Source organism: Rhincodon typus, chromosome 17 (assembly GCF_021869965.1).
Source record: "Rhincodon typus isolate 14 chromosome 17, sRhiTyp1.1, whole genome shotgun sequence".
NCBI classification, from domain to species: Eukaryota; Metazoa; Chordata; class Chondrichthyes; order Orectolobiformes; family Rhincodontidae; genus Rhincodon; species Rhincodon typus.
The window spans coordinates 28,829,808-28,852,470 of NC_063348.1; positions in this window are offsets into that span (position 1 = coordinate 28,829,808).

Sequence of the window (22,663 nt, forward strand, 5' to 3'; positions counted from 1 at the left end):
ACACCTTGTTACCTCAGATTGTCCAGCATCGGCAGTTCCTACTATCTCTTCAAAAATTATTGGCAGTTTGTGTTATGAAATATATATGTAATTCCTTTATTAAAAAAAAAACTAGCTACACATACACACAAATAGACACATGTCTGAGAATAAACAGGAAAAAACTCTGCAGAGTTTTCAAAGTATTTTGCCAAGTAATAATTAAATTCATGAAAAAAAGCCACACATTGACACAAATGCTGTTCTGATTTTGAAGCTATTCAATGCACACAACTTACTGGCATGTGGGTGTCTTCCTGAAACAGTTGTAATTAACTAAATTCCCTTTGCTTCAGATGGCGAGGTTGTTTCCTTGAAAATCCTCTTCAGGAATTCTCACTGCTTGGTAAAGATGACTTTCAGTGGGTGCTCAGCTCACACATTTTACTATGAGGAGTTACAAAGAAACAGAGAGGGAACAATGGTCTGCAGCTTCTCAATCAAATCTAAAAATCTCTCAGTCTGAGTTCAGAAATATGCCATCGTCTTTCACTCACCGTCTCAAACTGTGATATGTGACATTTCTCTGAAAGTTCTCCAGACTCTGTCCAAGCTACCTGCATCTTGCAGGTGCAACATTGTCGCCACTGTAACTAGTGTTTTATTTCCTGCGCAAAGTGTGCTTTGTTTATAAATTCATGGTATGTTTATATAGGTCCCCATTATCTTTTAAAATATAATATTTGTATGACACCTCTTCATAATACTATTCAAATGCACTTCTACATTGGACTTTCCACTGGTGTTAAACTGATGAAATCAAAATATCTCACGGTAACATTTTCATAGAATCATTCATGATTGCAGTATAAAAGGGGGCTTACAGCCAGTCACAACATCCACAACCCGAGCTACAAATTTACTGTAAAACCTTAGGTGATTTACCTAGTTTGACACTGCTGTATTTTCCCCAAAGTTGTGTTTTGTTTCTCTCCAGATGATTACTTAATTCTCTTTCACTGATCCTGCTTCCACCATGCTCATAGCCAGTGCATTCCAGGCCTAACCACCTGCTGCATTGAAGTTTCTTTTTGCCTTACTACTTTATTTGTAGGGTTGCCTTAAATCTGGTTCTTAGCCTTTCTGCCAATGAAAAAGGTTTCTTTCTATCTACTGTGGCCAGCGCCCTCAAGATTTTGAAGCCCTCTATGAAATCTCTAAGAAGAACAGACCCAACATATTTAAACTATCCATGTAATGAAATTTCTTCATCCCTAGAATAATTCTTGTGAAGTAGTGGCTTCATATCCTGTTGTATGACTGATGCCTAGAGCTGGGCACAGTGTTTCAGTTAAGGCTGAACCAATGTTTTGTACAGATTTATTGTGACTCTCTTGCTTTTATGCCCCTATTTATAAAGGCCAGAATCTCATATGCATTATTAACCACTTTCTCAATCTACCCTGACACTTCCAGTGTTTAGCGTACTTATATCCTCAGCTCCCTCTGTTCCTGCACCCACATTAGAATTTTATCTTTTATTTTATCTTGCCTTTCCTCTTTCTCCCAGTCGAACGGAATTGCTTCACACTTCTCTGGATTAAGTTTTACCTGTTATTTGTCAGCCTATCAGTATATATCCTCTTAAATTTTATCATTATACCCCCTCACTATTAGGAATATTATCAAGTTTTGTGTCATCTGCAAATTTTGAAATAGTCTCCTGCGCATCTAAGACATAGTCATTAACATATATATATATATCAAGAGTAGCAGGGATTCTAATACTGACATCTGGGGATGTATCACTATATGTCTTCCTCAGGTTGGAAAATGACTGTCCACTACTGCTCTGTTTCTTAACCAGTTATGGATCTATTCTACTGCTTTCCCTTTTGTTCCTGAGGTCTAACTGTTATGTATCACTCCATCGCTTATCTTTTCGAGATCCATGTCCACCACATTAACAACATTAGAATTATGAAATCAAACAGTATAAAAGATGCCCTTCAGCCCATCAAGTTTGCACTGACTAAACTACTCTAAATCTATACTAGGCCCACTTTCCAGCACTCTCATTACTCTCATTGAAATGCTCTCTTACCTCATTCAAAAACCATGAGCAAGTTAATTTAATGTAAATTGAAAACAAAAAATAAGAGGTCAGGGAGAGGAAGCTCAAAAGGATTATGAGACCTTGCGGGAGGTAATGGATGCCCAGGCACCCCCTGAAGTAAGCCTTTCTCACTTTTTGCCCAACACTAGCTCAATAAAACCCAGCAGGCTACCTTCTTGGACTGGGTCTCACAGGATGACTATAAAAATGGTCACTCAAGGACTTCAATAGGCTCACCTATGAGCAGACAGTCTGACACTTCCATTAGAGATAGTAGGAACTGCAGATGCTGGAAAATCCGAGACAACAAGGTGCAGGGCTGGATGAACACAGCAGGCCAAGCAGCATCATAGGAGCAGAGAGGCTGACGTTTCGGGCCTAGACCCTTCATCAGAAAAACTTCCATTAGCTCTGTACAATGGGAGGCAGGTTGGGGAAGGGTAGTCTGTTGTATAATGGTTCTAAAGGGGTTAATGTTCATGTCACATTGGCTTTACCTAGTCAGAAATCACACAACACCAGGTTATTGTCCACAGGTTTATTTGAAAACAGAAGCTTTCGGAGCCTCAGTCCTTCTTCAGGTGTTAGTGAGAGAGGTAGTATCAAACACAGAATTTATAAGTAAAAGATCAAAGTTTCACACCATCGATGAGGATGTACTAAACAAACCTAAGATGTTGTTAAATCTTTAATCAGTTAGAAAGTTTTAACTAATTAATATGTATATGTAAATCCCTTAATTCTTTTCAAGTCATGGTCCTGAGAGAACTAAAAGTTTTATCAATGTAAAGAAGAGGTGACATTTTAGGTAAACAAGGCCTCACACCTAACATGCATTGTCTGACCAAAAATGTCACCTCTTCTTTACATTGATAAAACCTTTAATTTTCTCAGGACCATGACTTGAAAGGAATTCAGGGATTTACATATACATATTAATCAATAAAAACCATCTAACTGATTAAAGATTTAACAACATCTTAGGTTTGTTTAGTACATCTTCATCAATGGTGTGAACCTTTGATCTTTTACTTATAAATTCTGTGTCTGATACCAAATCTGCCACTAACACTAGAAGAAGGACTGAGGCTCTGAAAGCTTGTGTTTTCAAATAAACCAGTTGGACTATAACCTGGTGTCATGTGATTTCCTACCTGTCCACCCCAGTCCAACACCGGCACCTCCACGTCATGGCTCTACCTAGTTTACTGACGTTAAACACAATATATGGGCGCAGAAAAGGAGTTCTACTTAGCTTTTGGGGAGCAGATGTGTCTGTACCAATTCCGTAAGATCCTAGGAATTATGCCTGGCCAAATGTAGCAGCACTTATTACTGTGGTGCAATTGAACTTATTGTTATTTAAGAATAGTGCTGCTTCTGTAGATACTCTATGGTGCTGTATGGGCTACCACTAATCACTCAATAAGCCCAAAAGAGAAAAGAGATTAGAGGATTGGTGGCAGCATACAGTCTTAAACTACCTTTACCCAGTACCACATTCATACAGGTGCAAATTCCATAAAGATACCAGGAGTGTCGTCTGGGAAAGTACCCCACATGCTACGGGCTGCATTTTATAAGACCCTTATGTCCTGCCCCAACTGCCTTCAAACTTGTTGAGGAGGGATATGGGTGGTTTGGGGGAAGGAATTAATATACAGTCCATAGAATTACAGGCAATGTACAGATGGATAAAAAATACAGTTGGACTCCAAAAAAACAAAAGGCAGTTATGGAATAAAGCATCGGATTTCCTCATTTATTCCAGTCTAGATAGGAATTTCTCATGAGGACCCTCTGATCCCTTTGACAGTGGATTCCAAAGGAATTTCCCAGAAAGTTGAAGATTCCACTGGGCAATTCCCCTATGCTTGGAGCACTCTGACAGTCTCCATTTAAATAGAATCAGAGTGTTCCAATAAAACTAGATAAATTTGTTACTCAGAAAAGTTAGACATAGTCTAACTCCTGAATAACTATGCAACCGACCTTCTCCAGCCGCCGGGCTCCCCCTTTCACCGACTCCAGACCTGACCTCCCTTCCTTCACCCCCTAATGGCCCCCTCCACTCTACACCCAAGCTCCCCCTTCAGCCCCACCAGACCGGAAAACTACCAGCTCTATGCTCTCCCCATCAGACCTGGACATGTCACCACCATCTCTACCTGACTGGACCAGACAGGACACTACCTCACCCAACTCCCTCCAGCCGGGATACAACCAGCACCACCATCACAGCCACCAGACCTGACCGTGCCCTGCCGTACTTGATCACCCCCACACCCGATACCCTCCTTGCCCCCTGCCCGATCTGATTTCTCTGACCCTCAAAACCTTCTCTAAACACTGCATCATTTACCTGAGATAATACAGTGTGGAGCTGGATGAACACAGCAGGCCAGGCAGCATCAGGGGAGCAGGAAAGCTGATGTTTTGGGTTGGGACCCTGCTTCCAACAGTTTCAGGGCCAAAGAGATTACCAGAGGGTTGCAGTGGGAGAGAGATCCACTGAGGTCTTTCCGGAGGGAGGAGGATAACTTCTTCAAAGTAGGCATCCCTCGAAGAGGCTTTGCAGTGGGGTTATAACTCACTCAGAGATAGTAAGAACTGCCAATGCTGGAGTCTGAGATAGCACAGTGTGGAGCTGGAGGAACTCAGCAGGCCAGGCAGCATCAGAGGAGCAGGAAAGCTGACGTTTTCAATGCCTTGCTTTGTTGCACCATGGCATCCTACCCACTTGGCATACTCCCCCTTTCCCACTTTGTATCCTATACAATTGCCATCCTACCCCCTACCCAGCTGGCACCCAACCCAGTTGGAATCTTACCTGGCATTCCACATTCTATCCATCTAGAATCCTACTCTCTGGCACCCAACACCCTACCCACTTGTATCCAACTTTCTCAGTACCCTGGTAACTTAACCACCTAGCACCCTACCTCTACCCATCTGGCATTCTAACCTCCCAGCAGCCCAACATCACACTTACCTTATGTCCTTACGGTTTGTCAGCAACTGTCAAAGTGACCGTCAGGACCTTTCACTTTAAGGAAAAGACAAATGACTGCTGTTAAAAGGGGGTGGGGTTTGCCTTCTCTCAACTGATCTGCCCTGTGAAAGTACTGTAAGGATGGAAGTAGGTCCCTGCATTTCTGAGGCAGCCCTGATCGGAACCCCCTGTCAGAAATTTGGAGCTCTCTCCTTGAGTAAAAAAGGAAGGGGCAGAGTGGCAATCTGCAATCCGTGTGAGATTGCCAATCCTTGGAAAATCTGGCATAGTATTTGTTTAAGAGGAAACAACCACTTGACAGCTAAGCCAACTTCAACAGGACAGTCAGGATAGCAATAAGCAGTGGCTTATCCAGCAACACCCACAACCCTGGAATAAATTTTTAAAAAAATGTTAAGATGAGTCTTGTTTCTTAGGCATCTGTGTTGGGTCCATTTCTATTTATTCACAATGTGAGTGAAATTGATTTGGCATTAAGAAAATATCTACAATTATCTTGTAGATGTGCCAGATCGTAGGATGTTCTTGATATGAGTTCGAAGATTGTGGGTTCAAATCTCAACCCATGCCTTGACCACAACAGTCAAAACACAGGCTTTAGTTTGGAGTGTCATCTTTGAGGTAAGAAATGAAAATCATCTAGTGTATGAGTTACAAAAGTGTGCAGGTACATCACATGATCAAGAAGGCTAATGAGATCCTATCCCTTATTATGAGAGGAATTGAACATAAGAGTAAGGATGTTATGATTCAGTTAAACAGGACATTGATGAGATTACATCTCGAATATTGTGTCTTCTGGTCTTTTCATTTAAGGAAGTGTATAAACACATTGGTGGCAGTTCAGAGGAAATTTACCAGATTGACACTCATCTGTTGGTGAGTAGTTGATCAGAGCAAGGCATTTGTCATTCACGATTCATTTTTCTGCTGGTTTGATAACATCCAAGGGATCCAGGCAAAGTCCTTTCACTGCCAATATTTGACCTGCGCACTTCAGGCATTTTCAAATGTTTTGTTATCATCTTATCTAGAGAAAGTAAGAACTGCCGATGCTGGAGTCAGAGATAACACAGTGCGGAGCTGGAAGAACACTGCAGGCCAGGTAGGGTCCTGACCCGAAACATCAACTTTCCTGCTCCTCCGATGCTGCCTGGCCTGCTATGTTGGGGTCCCAACCCGAAACGTCAACTTTCCTGTTCCTCTAATGCTGCCTGGCCTGCTGTGTTCCTCCAGCTCCACACTGCATTATCTCTTTTCATCCTATCTGTTCTTTTTTTCTAATCATGCTTTGCTTTTGCCCATTCTCTGATGAGTACATCTTTCGTCATGTCTTCAAAGAATTATTTCTTGACCTTCTCACCTTTCTTCCCATTTTTAGGAAGTCCTGGATCGGTTGTGCTGCTGATTCCCCTATCTTCTCTTTGGGGCTATACTTGAGGGCAACAAGAACTCTCCTTGGTAGCTGCTGAATTGGTCTCACATTCTCATCTAAGAGCTGTAAAAACATCTTTGCAATCATCAAGGAACTGTTCAGCAGAAAATGGCTTAGAAGCAAATCTTTGCTGACACATGTGGTGTCACCAGTCCAAGCCTTAGATCTGCTTCAGTGAGGCAGGTAGATTTTGCGGAACCTTGAACAGCAGATCTTCATTCTTTCCATTGTATTGGGTTCCCAGCTTCATTTGTCCTCTTGGGATGGGTATTGTTTCATCATATACTATCAGCTTTCGTCTTCAAGGGCTTCATTTTTGGATCACCTTTAAGCTACTTCACACCAATGTGCAAAGTTCATGCACCAACCTTTTTCTGCCTCTGTATATTCATTCAATGCTGTCCTTTTGCAGTCATCATTCCAACATTCACAAACCATTTATCACTTTTAGGCATGATGATGCCAACCTGTCATTTGGTGTAAAGTGATTCACAGAAACATCAGCTGACATTTCTCCATCAGCCATTTTATAGGCTTACTTTCCTACTTTTTACCTAAATATAGGTTTTCAAGGTGGTTCACATCTTGCAGTTAGAGCACATGGTTATGTTCCATATGCTGAACATCCATCCTTTTTTCTTAAAATGGTATCCTCTATAATAATTATATCCTGTACTCCTGCCTCAATTTTTATGATGGACTTTCTGCAAATATTCTTCCCTTTTTTCCAATGTGTTGTTCTCCTTTAGCCTGAAATGTGTCTCAGCATAATGCAAAGCCTTATCTGTTCTCCTACTGCTAATCTCTGGCAAACAATTGGCAACTTCAGACCTACAGCATGGCAATAGCTTTCCTGAGTATAGGTTTCTCCTCTCTCAGCAGATGTGCTGTCTGGTGGGATAGCTTAAGCCTAAAACAATTATATCTCTGATGATATCATCCCTCAGATTTTCAAACTTACAGGATTCAATAAGATATGTCAACGCTATTGTTAACTCATAAATGTTCATCTTCTCCTCCTGAGCTCGGATGTTCATTCCTAACATTAATATGGGGTTCGAAGTATGTCTTCAAAAGCTTTCCTGTCTACGGTTACTGTTTCTCAGTGACACCTAGGCTGCAGTACAGTTAGTCATACTCTTTCCGAATACTGATAACAGGTTTTCTACTCTTATTTGCTCAATCTTTTCATTTAATTCTGTACCTATTTTGTAACTTTGCCACTGAAAGTGGAAAATTTCTACTTCTGTCCCATATCTCCCTTCATTTTCCACAGCAGCAAAGAGTAAAACAACAGAGCCATTTTGACTCACCCAACACTTCAAAGTTACACACTGAAGTTTTAATTCTGGCTTGCTTTTTTAAAACAGTATCTGGCTGTCTTAGAACTCTGAAAATGCACTTAGTCTCAGCTTCAGAATTCTGGCACCATGTTTAAGTCTTAAATTTAATGACTGCCACAAACTAAAATAAAAGCAAGTTAAAACCCTCTGAGCTGTGCAGCTGTGCCATTGTCTGTGCAAGGTGATCAATAAGCCGACACATTCACTTCCGGTGTCTCCAGCCACTGCCACAAACAGCCCTCTGAGATCCACCCAGCAGCTAAAGAAATTAGAGGAAATGAGGGTTACAGCAAAGTTGATGTCACATGACTATGGTAAGCAATGAGTAAAGTATATATAAATGCATTTCTCCAAACAGTCTTCAGTAGAACACAAACCCACTGTCCTCATAATTAAAACATTTTAACTCTAGTCATTTTCTTGTCAATCTGTGCTGCATTCCCAAGAGATCCACTTAATTTAAATAGTAAACATTAATTCCAAAACACAACCAGTATAAACTTTTCACAATTTCATTTTTTTTAAAAAAGTAAATTTCCCCCAATCAGAATTAACACTTCCTCAAAATTGAGTTGGTGTTAACATTGGCAGGGTTGGTTTTGGCCATTCAAAGCAACTCAGAATCGTTGCATTACTGAGTAATCTCAATGACTTTCAATTAGAACATTGGAACAGGAATAGGCCATACAACCCCTTGGGCCTGTCTGTCATTTAAGATGCATCTGTAACCTAATTTAATTTTAATTTGACCTCTTTACCTGGTAAGTGATCATTAAAGGATAATGCAGGCTATCCAATTGTGTTGTGAAATAGGGATCTGCAACTGGCGCATGCATAAATTTGATTCTGAGTAAGTGAGTATCCATAAGCTAACATCTATGAGTAGTTCCTAGTGTATGCTGCTCTATCTAGTCAATAATCCCAATAATAGAGTTGTACATCCAATAAAAAGTACCTCAGGTTTCTGACTGTGCTATCAAAGACCCTCTAGTCAGCATCATAAAAGTTGTTGTTATGGACCAGACCAACCCCCCTCAAAATACATTAAGACCCTCACTTTTTTTTTATTTTAAAGTAAGTGCAATGTGTTTACCAGGCTTGAAACAAAATACACTTTATTCATACACTATAATTAAAATACACACAAAATAAGTACAAAATAAAAGAATGGGCTTAATTGTAAATTTATCGAAATATTTAACAAAATAACATACACACATACACTACCACTAATTGACTTTTCCAATATCGTACCATCCCATAAATAAGGGCAAAGGCAAATTCATTATAATAGATTGTCTCATTGCAGCAGGAAGAGAACCTCAGCTTTGAGCTGTAACAGAGACTAGAATAAGAGCTTCCACATCCAGCTTCAAGATCCCAGCAACTGCTACTGAAAGCTAAACTAAAAATTCTGGTTCTGTGGGAGCTTGAACTCATACATTCAGGCTGGTTCTATTGTTCCAGCTTTAAAAAATGTATCTAAGGCCTCACAAGCTGTTTACTTTATTGGCTTCAGAACAGACTGCTCATCAGCTCTGTCTCAACCTTTTTTCATATAAAAAAACCATGACAAAATACACCTCTTAAAGCCATGTTATCGTCATGGTTGGGATGAAGTTAAGAATGGAGAATTGGTAATAAATTGATGAGTTTAAAGCAGCAGTTGTAGGATGATAACGATAAACGGACTTTCAGCTTCTGTAGCAGCATAATAATCAAAACAAGGGAGATAATGCAAGAAGAAAATTAATCAAAATCAATTAAGCACAACTAAACAGAGGGATGATCCAATGGCTAACCTGAAAATGTAAAAGGAAGCAATGTAAAACTCAGAAGTAGATGAGTTGAATAGCTTTCCTTTAGTGGTGTTTTTAACTGAAATATCTTTAACTCAGCAAGTTATGTAGTGTATATCCGTATATTTGTATTTTCTAATTATTAAAAAAAACTATTTGCATTTGGTTTTAAACAAGAATATTTAAAATTCCTACAGAGATAGTAGGAACTGCCGACACTGGAGAATCTGAGATAACAAGGTGTAGAGCTGGATGAACACAGCAGGCCAAGCAGCATCAGAGGAGCAGGAAAGCTGACGTTTCGGGCCTAGATTCTTCTTCAGAAATGGGGGAGGGGAAGGCGATTCTGAAATAAATAAGGAGAAAGGGGGAGGCGGATAGAAGATGGATAAAGGAAAAGATAGGTGGAGAGGAGACAGACAAGTCAACGAGGCGGGGTTGGAGCCAGTAAAGGTGAGTTAGGGAGGGGATAGGTCGGTCCAGGGAAGACGGACAGGTCAAGGAGGCGGGATGAGGCTTGTAGGTAGGAGATGAGGGTGGGGCTTGAGATGGGAGGAGTGGATAGGTGGGAGGACAGGTTAGGGAGGCGGGTCTGAGCTGGGCTGGTTTTGGGATGCGGTCGGGGGAGGGAAGATTTTGAAGCTTGTGAAGTCCACATTGATACCATTGGGCTGCAGGGTTCCCAAGCAAAATATGAGATGCTGTTCCTGCAACCTTTGGGTGGCATCGTTGTGGCAGTTCAGGAGGCCCAGGATGGACAAGTCGTTCAAGAAGTGGGAGCGGGAGTTGAAATGGTTCGCGACTGGGAGGTGCAGTTTTTTGTTGCGAACTGATCGTAGGTGTTCCACAAAGTGGTCCCCAAGCCTCCATTTGGTTTCCCCGATGTAGAGGAGGCCACAACGGTAACAGTGGATACAGTATACCACATTAGCAGATGTGCAGGTGAACATATGTTTGATGTGGAAGGTCTTCTTAGGGCCTGGGATGGGGGTGAGGGGGGAGATGTAGGAGCAGGTGTAGCACTTCTGCGGTTGCAGGGAAAAGTGCCGGGAGTGGTGGGGCTGGAGGGGAGTGTGGAGCAGACAAGGAAAGAGTGGTCCCTCTGGAAAGCAGATAAGGGTGGGGAGGGAAAAATGGCTTTGGTAGTGGGGTCGGATTGCAGATGGCGGAAGTGTCGGAGGATGATGCGTTGGATCTGGAGGTTGGTGGGGTGATACGTGAGGATGAGGGGGATTCTGTTTTGGTTGTTATTGCAGGGAGGGGGTGTGAGGGATGAGTTGCAGGAAATGCAAGAGACACGGTCGAGGGTGTTTTCGACCAATGAGGAGGGGAAGTTGCGGTCCTTGAAAAACAAGGACATCTGGGATGTCCGGGAGTGGAACGCCTCATCTCGGGAGCAGATGCGGCGGAGGCGAAGAAATTGGCCTCCCTGGCCCGACCTATCTCCTCCTTAACTCACCTTTACTGGCTCCAACCCCGCCTCCTTGATTTGTCTGTCTCCTCTCCATCTATCTTCTCCTTTATCCATCTTCTATCCGCCTTCCCCTTTCTCCCTATTTATTTCAGAATCCCCTTCCCCTCCCCCATTTCTGAAGAAAGGTCTAGATCTAAAACGTCAGCTTTGCTGCTGCTCTGATGCTGCTTGGCCTGCTGTGTTCATCCAGCTCCACACCTTGTTATTTAAAATTCCTATCTTTTTTGATAGATTTACAGTTGCTCATCTCTTGTGAATGATTAGTAAACATAAAAACTGAACAATTCTAATCAATATCCATTGTATTTGTGAATGCTTTTGGGAATACTCAAGGAATTTTATTTTTGCCAGGAATGCACTTTGTTCAGGACAACTAGCTTGATCATCACCTTGCAAAAGATTTATGAATTGTCCTTCCCTGGTAAAATACTGACAATATTCCAAGTCTTTCATGACAGGGTTTGTAACTGTATTTTTTGTTGAATTCTACCGTATCCTCCTTGTGTCATTGTCTCTCCTACGTTATTAGGCTCCTGTAACTAGTTAGGTTAGTGAGCGTGAAGTGAGTTCAGGTTATGTTGCTAATGCAGCGAAAGAACCACTTATCTGTGTAGTTTTTGTAAACAGCCCTCAGCAGATCTCTTTGCCCATCTCCTACTGGATTTTTATCCATAACTTGCTTTGCTGTGGGGTATTAATCAAACTTTGGTTCACTGATGTCTTTCACCTCCTTTTCCTTTTCAGCCAACGTAACTACAGAAGTACAACAGCTTAGAAGGAGGCCATTCAGCCTACCATACCTGCACTGACTCTCCAAAACTGCATTGTGACTTAGTGCCATTTACCCGTTTCTTCCTCAAACATACTTTATGTGACTTTATTAGGTAGGCCTTCTCCAAATTCCATGTGAAAGTCCAAACAAAAATCGAACTATTGTTTCCGTAATAATGCCAAATTACCCATCACTGTCTGACTGGGAAAAAAGCGTACTTGATGTGTAAAAGAATTGCAGACAAATATCAGTATCCATTACAATGGATGTTCTTCAAGCATATTAATAGTTAAAGATTAGTGAAGGAAAGAGTGGGACCCATAAGGAAAAAACATAGTAAGTTGCTCACTGAAGCAAAGGTATAGCAGAGGTACTAAATGAATACTTTATTTCTGTCTTTACCAAATTAGAAGATGGTGACAATAACTTCGTTGATAATGTAGGTGTTGAGCAACTGAGCAGTATAATGATCAATAAAGAAGAGGTGCGAAAAAGGGTGGCAGCACTCCAGGTAGAGAAGTTGCCAGGCCTGGATGGGATGCGTCCTAGATTGCTGAGAGAGGTAATGGAGCAAGTTATGACCTGTTGACAGAAATTTTCCAGGCCTGTCTGAACACAGGATTAGTCCCAGGGAACAGGAGAATTATAAATGTGACACAATTGTTTAAGAAAGGGACAAAGGATAACTCAGAAAACTATAGACTTATTGGCTTTACATTAATACTGGGTAAACTGACGGAGGCCATAAAATGGAATAAGGTAAATATAATACACTTAGAGAAAAATCAGTTAATACTAGACAGTGAACATGGTTTTGCCAAGGGCAGTTCATGTCTGACAAATTCAATTGAGTTTTTTGACGAGGTGACACAGGCAGTGGATGAGGGTAATGCTATGGATGTTGTGTACTTGAACTTTTAGAAAGCATTTGACACGGTGCCACGTGACAAGTTGGTTAGCAAATTAGAAATGTTTGGGATTGATGGATCCTCGGCAGCATGGATTAGAAGTTGGCTAAAAGATAGGAAACAGAGAGCAGGTTTGATGGGCACTTCTCAGACTGGAGACGAGTTGAAAGTGGTGTTCCTCGGGGTTCAGTGTTGGGACAATTGCTTTTTCTGATTCAGAGATGGATGTCAAGGGCAAAATATCTAAATTTACAAATGATATTAAACTGAGGAGAGTATAGTGAATAGTGAGAATGATGCAGAGTGACTTCAGAGGGTTTTTGCCCTGTTGACCAAATGGGCAGACCCCTGGCAAATGAATTTCAATGTGGATGAATGTGAGGTAATGCATTTTGATAGAAGAAATGTGGACAATACAGATTTAATGGTACAACTTTGAGGGTTGTATGGGACAGAGAAACCTTGGGGGTCACTGCATGATTCTCTTAAAGTAGCCAGGCAAGTTGAAATAATTTGTTAAGAGGGCTAATAGGATCTTTGGATTTATAAATAAAGGCATAGAGTATAAAAGCAAGGAAGTGGTGCAACACCTTTGCAAATCATGGGTCAGACCCACATTTGGAGTATTGTGTTCAGTTCTCAGCATTTAATTTAATGAAGGACGTTAAAGCCCTGGAGACAGTTCAGAGGAGATTCACTAGAATGATACCAGGATTGAAGGATTTTAGATACAAGGAAAGATTGAAGAGATTGGGTTTACTTTCCTTGGAGCAAAGGAGATTAAGAAGTGACCTTATTGAGGTCTTCAAAATTATGAGCAATTTTGATAGGGTAAAAAGGGATATTCTATTTCACGTTGAATGCCAGTGACTAGGGGTCACGATTTCAAGATTGTCAGCAAGAGAGTCAGGAATGAGATGAGGAGAAACTTCTTTATTCAGAGAGTTGTCAGGATTTGGAATGTGCTACCTGGGAGACTGGTGGAGGCAGATTCCATAGGAGGTTTCAAAAGAGAGCTGGATATATATCTGAAAATGCTGAAGTTAGAAAGCTATGGAGATAGGCAGGAGAATGGAACTAGCTGGGTAGCCCTTTCAGGAGCTGGTGCAGACACAATGGGTCAAATGGTCTCCTGTACTGTAAAATTCTATGATCCTACGATTTTATAATGTGTGCAACATTCTTATGAATGGTCCTTCAATCAAGAATGGAACGATAGTACTGGACTAACAGTCAGTGGGTAACCTTGATTTAGTTCTACATTTCTACCCTCAGTTGTGGCTCTTCTTTTTTGCACCTGCAGAATGTCTTTTGTTGATGCTACAAATGCACTATGTTGATAATTTAGAGGGTTTTTTTTAATTATCTGTGTTACCCATTGAAAGTAATGGAGACTTGTTCTTTCTGTACAGTGACTCCTGTTGTGCTGATTTTATATCAGTGAACATATATTCACTGATTGTTCATATCAGTTATTGGTGGCATGGAGATCAGACCTAAATAAAACTGTTGTTTTGTTTTCACTGTGCATATTGTATATGAAAACTGTGGAGTGATTTAACTCAGTAATTTAACCTTCAAATTCAGATGACTGTTATAAACTACTCAAGCTTCATTCTTGCGGTTTATGATGTCATCTGAACCCTTCAATTAGATTACTGCCTTGTAATCAGTCCCAGGTTTCCATTACTCTTTATATAAATCCTTTTAGTCACAGAAATTTTACAGTGAAATGATAACTCCATAAAATGTGGCAGCAAACAGCTTATTCATTTAATAGCGATGACTTGCATTGTTACATTAGGATTATTGGCCAGAGCAGCATTTTTAGATGCATGGGGTTTGGCAGCTTTCCATTCCATCCACCTTTCCCATGTTCAAGTTTCTCTGTAATCTAGCATATAAATCAATGATCCTTTTATAACACATACTGATTTGTAGTTGCCCCAAATTGTATTGCTTTGTCAATACAATGAGCCTAATTTAATATTGTTGGCTGCTGGTGTACATGATGGGCAGACCTATCAAATGTCATGCATTTTGGTTTAAAACATATCCTATTTTGACGCTTGTCACTCTTGAGAATAAACACAGTTCCATTTGATTAAGTGGGTTTGCAGCCCCTCAGTTGTTGCAATTCTCAGCTTTGCTCCTAAATTTCTTTGACATTGACAACATTGTCATTGTTTCATCACTGTTTCTCAATGAGTAAATATGATATATTATTTTCCAATATTGCATAATTTGCAGTAGTATTTGATAGTATTAAATTGCAGGGGCAACACACAAGCTTAGCCATATTTTCATGCAACGTCATGCAGGTACACATTTCCAGCAGAGATTTCTGAACATTAGACAAGTATAACTCTCTAGCCAGTTTTGTTCCCCTTCCTAACTCATCAGCTGAGGCAATAGATGCCAATGGCAGGTGGTAAGAATGGGAGAGATTCCTAGTAAGATTTGAGACAAAAAGAAAATTGGAGCTTCTACCATCATTATGCATTGGCCTGGGCTACAACATGTACGTTGCATATAAATTATGTTCCACAATAATTCAGACTCCTTGCAAGGCCAGTTGCCTGGATGGTTGGTGTGGATCAAATTGGGGCCAACAGCATGGGATCCTGTCTCAGGTGCAGAGTTTTCAGGTTCTGCTTCCTTGCTCTACTCATGTTGGAAGTCATGGCTGGTGAGTTGGGCTTGCCGTCAGGCAGAGAAGTCAACAATAACAGAAGGAATTCCAAGACTTTACAGAAGAAAACATCAGAATGTGGTACACAGTCCAATCTTGAAAAAATGTAAATATGTTTCAAAAAAGAAGCATTGACAATTAAAACACTGTGTATTACAAGCATACGTTACCCAACATTCATTATCATGTTGAGGCAGTGTTAAATTTCCACTTACAACCATCCTGTTCTGAACTTCCCCATCAGAAGAAATATCTATTCTATTAAATCCTTTAAATTGTTTTGAAGACATCAATCAAAATTACCTCTCCATCTGTTAAACTCAAGGGAATGCAGATTAGTGTGTCTTATCCTCATAGCTTAGTCATTTACATGTACAATTGTTCTGGTAAATCTGCACCAGACCTCTTCCAAGGTCAATATGTGTTTCAGGAAGTATGATACATAAAACATCATGCAATACATCAGATGGAGTCTAACCAGAGCACTGTACAATTGAAGATTCTCTTTCTCGCTTTTCACTTCCAATCTCTTTGAAATTATGGACAACATTCCAGTAGAAATATGAAAACAAGCCTATGGCACACAACCCTTTGAACCTGTTCCACCATTCAACATGATCATGATCGACTTGTATTCTCATTTCATAATCCATAATCTTTTTACAATCATAGCTGACAAAAATCTATTGATACCAATTTTAAAATTATTAATCAATCTGCAGCATCTACTGCATTTTGTGGGACAAAGTTCCAAACTTCTACCATTCTTCGCATGAAAAACATTTTCTACCTTCTCTCCTGAAATTGCCTGACTCTGATTTAAAGTTTATATTCCCTCTTTCCTACACTCCCCATTAGAGATAAAAAGAAACTGCTTATCCTGTTCAAAATCTTAAACATCTCAATTAAATTATCCCTCAATTTTCTATATTCCAGGGACCGCAAGCCCATTTTATGCAAGTGCATCTCATATTCCGAATTTTGGAGACTGGGACAGTTTAGTGCTTTACACACATTACAAGTCACTATGTTCTTTGTAAGAGGTGATGCACATAACTGTCCATCACAGTCCAGATTCTACCGTTTTGATTACATTCTGCAACTGTACACCAGCTTTTAATGATATGTGCGTATAGACAACTAAATCTTTTTGTTCTCCCAGAGCTTCAAGTCTCTGAACAATAAGAAAATTGCTCTTCAATCATATTATTTTTAAAAATCTTTGGAAGTGTAATTTTATAGAGGGAGTTTCTTTTGTTAAACTCCGTTTCTCCCCCTTTCCCATACAGTAAAAGCATTATTCAGTACTTCTTCACAATCCTATTGTGTTGTGGTTTAGGAATGTGTGGGATTTCATTTAAAAAGGATTAGGAGATTTTTTGTGCAATTACTTTACAATGATTGTATTCAGATAGCTGATTCATTTGTGAAATTAATCAGTACATAGATTCTAGTTGTACTTCAGTGGTATTTATAACTGTCTTGTGTGCTGCATACAGGGCAATAACAGACAATCTTGGAATTTCTCCAAGACACAATTATTTGTTACAGGGGATAATATTTTACTCCATGTGGCAATTAATGTTTCTATCACATTTTCTCAATAAGCTCTTTATCTAAGACCTCCAAGCTCGACTCTTATCTAGGAGACAATGATGGTTCAAGCCAAAGATGGCCCAAAACAACTAGAACAACTTGTATTTATATAGCACCTTTAACATGGTAAAATGCTTCAAAGTGCTTTGCAGAGGTTTTATCAAACAAGCATTGACACCAAGCCTCAAAACAATATAATGTAACAGATGGACAAAAACGTGGACATCTTGAAGAGGGAGAGAGAAGCAGAGAGCCAAAGATGTTTAGGGAAGGAATCCCAGAGTTTATAGCTTGGGCAGTTGAAGGCATAGCTACAAATGATGGAGCAACTGTAATTGGATATGCAGAAGGGGTGAAAATTTGAGAAGATGCAGAGCAGTCAAAAGCTTTTAGAAACGGTAATAGAGAGGGATTTGCAAACAAAGAACAGGATTTAATGTGAAGGTGTTTCTCGACTCTGAGCTAGAGAACACAGGGGAGTCAGGTAAACAGAACTTGGTGTGTGTTAGGGCATGGGTAGCAGAGTTTTCAATAAAGGGTGAGGGATGGGAGATCATTAGAAAATTAAAGTCTGGAGGAGACAAAGTCATGGATAAGGATTCCACAAGCAGATGAGCTGAGAAAGTGCTGGATTCGGGTAATGTTGCAAAGTTGGAAGAAGGTGGTCTTAGGAATGGAGTGCCAAACTGATCTTGTTATCAAAGATGACACTCAGGTTGGAGTAGTCAGGGTTCAATTTAGCAAGATTCCAGGGAGCAATTTAGATCATGTGGCTAAGTAATAGGATTTTTTTTCGGGGAATGAGGACAATTGTTTTGGTTTTCCCAAGACTAAGTTGGAGAAAATTTCTACACATTTGGAATGGTATCTCAGACAGATAGTATGACAAATCAAAACTAGTGAAGGTGTGGAGGGATATGGTGGTGAGGTAGAGCTTGGCATTGTTTATCTCAAACCTAATATATTTTTGGATGCTATTGTAAGGTTTATCATAGCAATGAGAAGCAGAAGGGGGTGTCTGGAATGGCCGGTGCAGGAGCCAGAAGAGAAGCTGTTGTAGGTATTTCACAAACTGTGACTGAGGAGTTTAGTTGTAAAGAAGGTGTCACAGTCCCACCCAGCTAAACATCAAAGGAACAGCATTGGAGGAGGATGATGTTGTCAAATGTGCAGCTTAGTCCTGACCCCATTTTGCAGCACTGTTCCCCACTGAAGCCAAAGTGATTGTGGCCATCAATGACTCCCTAATTGTGTCTCTCTCACACACACGCACACACATACATACACGCACACATACACACACACGCACGCGCACACGTCCACACACGCACACACATGAACCTATGTCATTCAATGCACTATCATCTCACTCCCCGCCCACAACGTGTTGAATTTTCATGTCCACGTTTGTGCACCGATATTGGAGGCTGCCCTTCAATTACTGTGCCAGGACACCCTGACTGAAGGCTATCTTCCATAGCCTGACTGAGAATACTGCCCTTAGACTTTGAGCCATGGTCATTTCGGTGCTGCACATGCAATGTGTCTTCCACATACATGGCAGTCCCATGGTGCGACAGTGAAATTGACGTAACATGGTGCTATACAGCAAGACGTCCATGCCCTTGACTAACCACGGCCAACAAACATGACAAGCTGCCTGGCTTTGTTTCTGAGCTCAACAACAATGCAACAGAAAGAATGTTTCCCTTTAAATTCTGGCTAAGGGGGAAAAGTGCAAAAAGGCATGGCATACTGTGAGCATCTGAGTTGGTGACGAGTGTGAGAGGAATAAGAGAGCAACTGAGGTACACCCTGGTCAAATCACATGAGTCCTGTACTTGTGGACAGTGTCTTTGCAGCAGCTATGTGATGAAAAGTGCCAGTGCACTGCAAAGTGTGGCATTGAAGTGCAGAACTATATTGTAAGTGGATCAGAGATGTTCCTCACTGATGTGGTGGGGCTGGTACGTGTCTGATGCTAATCCCCATGGGTGGGGGCAATGGACAGTGGGCAGTTGCTGCCCATGGTGCGTGGCCAGAGATGATGGTGACTGCTGTCAAAAGTGGAAGTCCGGAGGAGCAAATAGTGAGGAAGAGTCACCAGGTACTCCTTAGACCTTCATATTGGGCATTGGCACTGTCTAGTCGCTATTCAGTTGGTAAGAGAATAGCAAACTACTATCAATGAGACTAATGCATTGTAGCAAGCTTCTCCTCTCAGCATTCAAAATTTGGTTGGAAAATTATTTCTTAACATCAAAAATCTCATTTCTGCCAGTATCACTGTATTTTCCCAACCGACTTGTCAATATCCATCAGTTAGGGACAACAATTGAAAAATCTTGTGGCCATGCAGGATGCTGGATTTTTATAGGCTGCTTGTTTGAAGACCTTGACCTATTGGTCTCATTTTACAAATAGCTTGTTTTAGCTGGCTGGTCCTGCATTGCCAACTTTAATTAAAATATTTTATTTTCCATTTTTTTTTATTCTGAGTTACTCTTTCAGCAGAAATCTAGCTATCAAAACAATAGTAATACTGTATTTGAACATTTTCTCTTTTGTTCTATGTTTGTACTTTTTCAGTCGCACATATTTGGAAAGAAAGGGCTTTTGATGTAACTACATTGGAGATGTACATGGAGGGTTTCTCTCTGCAAGGCCTAATGAGTTTTCTCATGTTATCTTGCTTCATGACCATGTCACTATGGCACTCTGCTGGATGGATTCTCCCAGTCATCATAGATGAAACACTTGCCACTTCTGGGTCATCCTAGGATTCTTGGTGCCAGCACTAACTTTAAAATGTAGCTGTGCACCAGCTCTGGAGTTGTCCTGCACCGTCCATTGCTATTGGCAGCAGCATCAAGGAGCAATCATAGCTTGTTAAGTGCTTCATTAATGGCACAGCTCATCTCAAAAATACTCAGCTTCCTATCTTCACAAACACACCATAAAAACTAGACCTCAAAAATTCTTGGAATACAAGTCAGTGCAGAAACCTGGTGACTTCCATTCATTGCTGGCTGTAAACAGCCTCCATGTTGCTTGGCACCATTAAAAACCATCTCAGGACGTGACCCATGGGCACCAACCGCGTTCATCCCTCATTCACACATTGGCATTCCGCATTTGCCAGCCTCTTATGATGCGCATGGCACCTCTCCAATCACTTGCAGGGTGCTTGGGAAGCACAGACTTGAATTGCAAGATGCCCCGACAACCAGCACTGAATAGCTGCTGTGAGGGCACTTTGTGCATAGGGACTGGCACTCGGATAGGTCCAGACTGCATTGCAGGGCTGCTGGCCTACCCTATTAACATTCACTCACTTAGCATCTATGTGGATGCTTGCAGTATCCCTGCCTTGTCTTGCATTGCCATGTGAGTTAGCGCAGACACAGAAGCCAGTAGCTTGCCTTGCTGGTCGGCAGTCTTTGGTCAATCTTGCTGTACAGCAGTGTACTACTTCAATCTCACATCTGCTCCATGTGCCAGGATCTTACACAACAAACAGACTGCAAGTGCAGCAAGCAAGCAGCCACGTCACAAATCCTGAGGGGTGCAGTCCTCACTGAAGTCCATGGTGTCAGGGGTTCTGGCACAGTACATCAAGGACAACCACTGGTACCAGTCCATTGAATTGGACATGGTCAGGCATCAGGTCAAAGTGATCCTAGTCAGGGGATCCCTGCATCTGCAGTCCAGGGAGTGGGTTAAGTTCAGTCTTGTGGCTCTAGGCAGCCAATGGGGTGAGGATAGGGCTAGTGCAACTGTGGAGATGTGCAGGTATCACTCAGAGTCTGGGTACTTCTTGTCTGGGATAGTAAGAACTGCCGATGCTGGAGTCAGAGATAACACGGTGTGGAGCTGAAGGAACACAGTAGGCCAGGCAACATCTGAGGAGCAGGAAAGTTGATTTTTCAGGTCTAGACCCTTCTTCAGAAATTGGGAAGGGAGAAGGGAGCTCAGAAATAAATAGAGAGGAGGGGTGGGGCTGAGGAAGGTAGGTGGGATGGTGATAAATGAGTGCAGGTGGGCAGTGGTGGGGATTGATCAGTGAGGTGGGAGGGGCGGATAGGTGGGAGAGAAGATGGACAGGTTGTGTCAAGTCAAGGAGGCGGGCATGAGAGGGAGAGTTGGTCATGGGATGAGGCAGTGGGTGGGGAGATTTTGAAACTGGTAAAGTCCACATTTAGGCCATTGGGCTGTAGGCTCCCGAGGCGGAATATGAGGTGCTGCTCCTCCAGTTTCTGGGTGGTGTCATTGTGACATTGGAGGAGGTCCAGGATGGACATGTCACCCAGGAAGTGGGAGGGGGTGTTAAAATGGTTTGTGACTGGGAGGTGTTGTCATTTGTCGCAAACCGAGTGCAGGTACTCTACAAAGTGGTCTCCGAGCCTCCACTTGGTCTCACCGATGTAAAGGAGGCCACAGTGGGAGCAGCAGATGCAATAGACCACATTAGCGGATGTGCAGGTGAACCCGTGTCTAATGTGGAAGGTTTGTTTGGTGCCTTGAATGGAGGCGAGGGGTGAGATATAGGGGCAGGTGTGGCACTTCCTGCGATTGCAGAGAAAGATGACGGGGGTGGTGGGGCTAGTGGGGAGTCTGGAGCACCTGAAAACAACACAACTTTACTCTTAAACAAGATAAAGTTTAGTTTATAGCAAATTAACTTCTGAAGTCAATTATTAATAGTGATAAAACTATTGGCTAGATAACAGATACAAAGATTTAAAGTAAGTAAGGATAAAAGTTACATATGAAGATGAAAATGAGATCAATCTCTACTTTTATTGCATGCTTGGTTTGCTTGAAGATTTTCATTTCAAAGTGAAGGGGTTGGAAAAGTGTAAGTCAGATTCAGAACTGAGATGGTTTCTGTAGTTGAATAGTTGGATATCACTCCCACTGGTAGACTAAGCAGAACATCTACTGGGAGTGGGTGAAGGCTCCTTTGTTTCACCTCTGTGGCACTGCAGGTTGTAGTTCTTGGTAGTTTGGTTCAGTACAGCAGCTGTGCAAAGCTTTGTCCATCATCCTGTTGAGAAGCAGTGACTGACTCAAGATGTTTCTCTTATGGTCCTTACACCAAATGGCTCTCGCAACATATCTTTATCACAACCAAAATAAAGTGGCTGCTATGTTTGATTTGATTAATTGTAGTCGTGTACCTAAGTATAGTGAAAAGCTTTGTTTGTGAGCAGTACAGGCAGATCATAGTAAGCAAGGACTTAGAGATCATAGGGTGCTTAGGCAGAGTGAGGCATACAGGTTACACTGCAAAGGAGATGCATGAAGCAAGATCAAGATTAACAAGATGAACATTATTTGAAGTTAGAGAGTCCATTCTGCAGTCTAATAATGGCAGGCAAGAAGCTGTTGTTGAAGCTGTTGGTGCATGTATTCAACATTCTGTATCTTCTGCCTGATGGTAGAGGCTGTAAGAGAGCAACACCGGGATGGGAGGAGTTTTTGATGATGTTGGCAGCCTTTCTGCGGCAATGAGACATGTAAGTATAAAAGTCCA